Source organism: Tupaia chinensis, unplaced genomic scaffold (genome assembly GCF_000334495.1).
Source record: "Tupaia chinensis unplaced genomic scaffold, TupChi_1.0 Scaffold139733_1, whole genome shotgun sequence".
Lineage (NCBI taxonomy): Eukaryota > Metazoa > Chordata > Mammalia > Scandentia > Tupaiidae > Tupaia > Tupaia belangeri.
Window position 1 is genome coordinate 231,383 of NW_006199613.1, and position 4,826 is coordinate 236,208.

The 4,826-nt window shown below is 48.3% G+C and overlaps 1 protein-coding gene and 2 pseudogenes across 1 annotated transcript in view; 2 read left to right on the forward strand and 1 right to left on the reverse strand.

Annotated features, from left to right (window-relative positions):
• Positions 1-4,826, reverse strand: part of LDLRAD3 (low density lipoprotein receptor class A domain containing 3) — a gene marked incomplete in the record, with an annotated part of 83,457 nt that overhangs the window by 22,384 nt on the left and 56,247 nt on the right.
• Positions 181-1,003, forward strand: LOC102477112 (exosome complex component RRP43 pseudogene; annotated as a pseudogene).
• Positions 1,120-1,997, forward strand: LOC102476701 (exosome complex component RRP43 pseudogene; annotated as a pseudogene).

Here is a 4,826-nt window from a genome sequence, read left to right on the forward strand (position 1 = left end):
AATGGTAAGAAACATTCTTCACAGATCTAGAAAAGACAACCATAGAATTTGTCTGGAGCCATAAAAGACCCCGTTTTGTTGAAGCCATCCTGCACAAGAAGATTGGAGTGGGTGGCATCTCACTCCCTGACCCCAAAATATCTTATAAAGTTGTGCTAATCGGAGAGCGTGGGCAGAAAGATGGCAGCCAGGTTCAAAACTGTGGCCCCTCTGAAGCGCTACAGGAGATTTCTGAAGGAAAACTGCCGTCCCGCTGGAAGAGAACTTTGTGAATTCAGAACCACAACTGTCAACATAGGTTCAATTAGTACTGATGGTTCTGGATTAGTGAAGCTGGGAAATACGACAGTAATTTGTGGAGTTAAAGCAGAATGTGCAGCACCACCGACAGATGCCCCTGATAAAGGATATATTGTTCCCAATGTGGGTCTACCACCCCGTGTTCATCGAGCTTTCAGTTAGAATCTCCTGGAGAAGAGGCCCAAGTGGCCAGCAAGTTTATTGAAGATGTCATTGAAAATTCACGGATAATTCAGAAAGAGGATTCATGCACTTCTCCAGGAAAGCTTGCTTGGGTTCTGCGCTGTGATCTCATTTGCCTCGACTATGAGGGAAACATTTTGGATGCCTGCACATTTGCTTAGTTAGCAGCTTTAAAAAACGTATAGTTGTCTGATGTTACTATAGACGAAGAAACTGCACTAGCAGAAGTTAACTTACAGAAGAAAAGCTATGTGAATATTGTTTCAGTTGCAACATCCTTTGCTGAGTTTGATGACACTTTAGTGGTGGTTGACCCTACTGGAGAGGAAGAACACCTGGCAACGGGAACCGGGACGGTAGGAATGGCTGAGGAAGGCAAGCTCTGCTGTCGTCACACACCAGGGGGAAGGGGGCTGACAGGAGCTAAACTTCAGGACTGTATGAGTCGAGCAGTTACAAGACACACAAAGAAGTAAAAACACGGGTGGATCAAGTAATTAAGAGTATGAAACCCAAATAACCAGCCACAACTTTTTCAAAACAGATTTGTAAAAATTGTTGGAGTGGGTGGCATCTCACTCCCTGACCCCAAAATATCTTATAAAGTTGTGCTAATCGGAGAGCGTGGGCAGAAAGATGGCAGCCAGGTTCAAAACTGTGGCCCCTCTGAAGCGCTACAGGAGATTTCTGAAGGAAAACTGCCGTCCCGCTGGAAGAGAACTTTGTGAATTCAGAACCACAACTGTCAACATAGGTTCAATTAGTACTGATGGTTCTGGATTAGTGAAGCTGGGAAATACGACAGTAATTTGTGGAGTTAAAGCAGAATGTGCAGCACCACCGACAGATGCCCCTGATAAAGGATATATTGTTCCCAATGTGGGTCTACCACCCCGTGTTCATCGAGCTTTCAGTTAGAATCTCCTGGAGAAGAGGCCCAAGTGGCCAGCAAGTTTATTGAAGATGTCATTGAAAATTCACGGATAATTCAGAAAGAGGATTCATGCACTTCTCCAGGAAAGCTTGCTTGGGTTCTGCGCTGTGATCTCATTTGCCTCGACTATGAGGGAAACATTTTGGATGCCTGCACATTTGCTTAGTTAGCAGCTTTAAAAAACGTATAGTTGTCTGATGTTACTATAGACGAAGAAACTGCACTAGCAGAAGTTAACTTACAGAAGAAAAGCTATGTGAATATTGTTTCAGTTGCAACATCCTTTGCTGAGTTTGATGACACTTTAGTGGTGGTTGACCCTACTGGAGAGGAAGAACACCTGGCAACGGGAACCGGGACGGTAGGAATGGCTGAGGAAGGCAAGCTCTGCTGTCGTCACACACCAGGGGGAAGGGGGCTGACAGGAGCTAAACTTCAGGACTGTATGAGTCGAGCAGTTACAAGACACACAAAGAAGTAAAAACACGGGTGGATCAAGTAATTAAGAGTATGAAACCCAAATAACCAGCCACAACTTTTTCAAAACAGATTTGTAAAAATTGCATTTGTTACACTGTGCACAAACTTTTAATACTAAATAAACATCAAACTACATTCTTCTGAAAAAAAAAAAAAAAGGCTGTGATAATCAAAACAGCATGGTATTGACACAAAAAGAGACATGAGGACCAATGGAACAGAGTAGACACCCCAGAAATGAACCCCAAAACATACAGCCAAATCATCTTTGACAAAGGGTACCAGCCAATCCTGTGGGAAAAGGGAAACCTCTTTAGCAAATGGTGTTGGAAAAACTGGGTATCCACCTGCAGAAAGATGAATGAACCCATATCTGTCACCATTAACAAAAAATCAACTCAGAGTGGATCAAAGATCTAAACCTAAGACCGCAAACTATAAAACTACTGGTGGAAAACACTGGGGAAACTCTGGGAGACATTGGGGTAGGCAAAGACTTCTTAGGCAAGACCCCCAAAGCACAGGCAATAATCCCCCAAATAGACAGGTGAGATTACATCAGATTAACGGGTTTATGAACAGCAAAGGACACCATAACTAGCGTGAATCAACAACCCTCGGAATGGGAGAGAATTTTTGCTAACTGTGCCTCAGATAAGGGACTGATAACCAGAATACACAGAGAACTCAAGCAGCTTACCCAGAAGAAAATGATTAACCCAATTACGAGATGGGAAAATGAGCTGAACAAACAACTCTCTAAGGATGACAAAAGAACAGCCAAAAAGCATAGGAAAAAATGCTCAACATCCCTCATTGTAAGGGAGATGCAGATCAAAACCACAGTGAGGTACCACCTAACCCCAGTCAGAATGGTGAAGATTAAAAAAAACAAATAATGATAAGCACTGGAGGGGATGTGGTGAAAGGGGAGCACCCCTACACTATTGGTGGGAAGGTAAATCGGCCCAGACACTGTGGAGAACAATATGGAGGTTCCTCAAAGACCTTCAAACAGAACTACCATATGATCCAGCAATTCCATCCTGGGTATCTACCCAAAGGACAGGACACGCAGTCAGAAAAGCGCTTCCACATCTATATTCAGTGTAGTCTTATTCACAATTGCTAACACGGAACCAACCCAAATGTCCAGAGATGAAGGAATGAAAAAGCGTGGCACATATACTCCACGGAATACTACTCAGCCATAAAAAACGAGGCCCTGGAATTTGACAGGAAGTGGACAGATATGGAAGATTTGTTGCTGAGTGAAGGAAGTCAGGCTGAGAGACATTGCAAGTCTCCACTTTACATACACTGTCCGCACTCTATGGTAGAGACTGAAAGACTGGAGAACGTAAAAGTATTAAAAATTGTAATGGACACTAGGGACAAAGTGGAGAGAGAGTGGGAGGGGAAGAGCGAGGGAAAGGAAACCTGGGGGGAGAATGGAGAGAGAAGACACTTGTGAGACACAGGTAAGATTTTTTATGTTGACGAGGCTGTGTGTGGTCTCAGCTGGGCTGGACTGAGGTGTATATCATGCTGGTAAAGCCTCTCCACAATCTAAATGATGGATAGCGATTTAATGTATGAATAAAAAACAAAAAACAGTGTGGCGTGGTCACATGCTTTCAGAACAGAGCACCAGGATGTGGGCGCCCACTCTCCTGCCGCGTACTTCGGCGTGGGCACAGTGAGGGCTCCCTGGAGTTGCTCGTGCCCAGTGCAGCAGCAGCGTGTCAGTGACGCTCGCTTTTTCTCCCTTTCTCTCCAATACGGACTTCCCCTGGCCGTCAGGCACACAGCTGCTCAGAGACACGTGCGCACACATGAACGGACGCTCCTGGAAGCCGAGCTCGCTGAGGCTTCCTGACCCAGGGCAGAGAAGCACACGCCGACCACGCAGGGCAGAGAAAGGCCCCAGACCGCACAGCACACCAGGGCGGGAGGCCACCTGTGCTTCCCAGCACCAGCAGCCCGCCTGAGGAAGGCCCTGCCGGACCTGCACGTCCCCCAGGAATCGATTCTTCATTGACGTAAATCCCCTGGTTCTGAGGGACCAAGCGGATTGGGAAGGAGGACATGCCTCTTGTCACCTACAGCCAAAGAGCCAGCAAGAAATGAAAGCTGACAACTGAGGGAGGGGAGAACAAAGTTCCCAAAGCAACCCTGAGAATCCCAGTCACAGCCGGGGCAGTTTAGAAAGAGCCCAGACTGCGGTCCTCACGTCCCTGCAAGGCCGAGGGTTCAGATCCCTGCAGAGGCCTGAGCACAGCTGATACTCACAGGGCACCCAGGAGGCAGGGAGGGGTGACAGGACCCTGTGAAGGTACACGCAGACACACACGTGCACATGGATGTGCACAGGCACTCTAACGTTTAAACGGAGAAGGACTAGCACGCTCGAAGTGGACCGGAGGCGGCCCAGCAGTGGAGCACAGCCCAAGAAGCCCTCAGAACGACGCGCGTGTCGCCGACGAGACCAAGATGATGAGGGTCGGCTGCGAGGCCCCTGGCACGCCAGTGGGTGGTCACCGGCGAAGGTGCGGACCTTCTCGACCCCAGGACCCAGTCACGTGTCACCGTGTTCTTCCAAGGCCTCGGCAGCCTTTGCCTGGCTTGGCCAGTTCATAGAGAGTGTAGGTCCCCGGGGGACCCCAGGGGACGGACAAGGCACGGGTCTTAGGGTTTCTGTGGCCCTAGGGAGCCTGGCCCAGGACCTGCAAATAGTGAATGCTCAACCACAGCTCACAGGGCCACCTGAACTTCAGGGTCCAAGTTGAGACCGGTTCGCCATATTCAATGCGCTCCAGAAATTTCTGTTTTCTTTGTCCTCGCTGAGGCTTCTGGGTCACGGAGAAGCTGCACTGCTTTCCTCAGCTACATGGGGGTGGGGGTGGGGGGGGGGGGGGGGGCTGGGGCC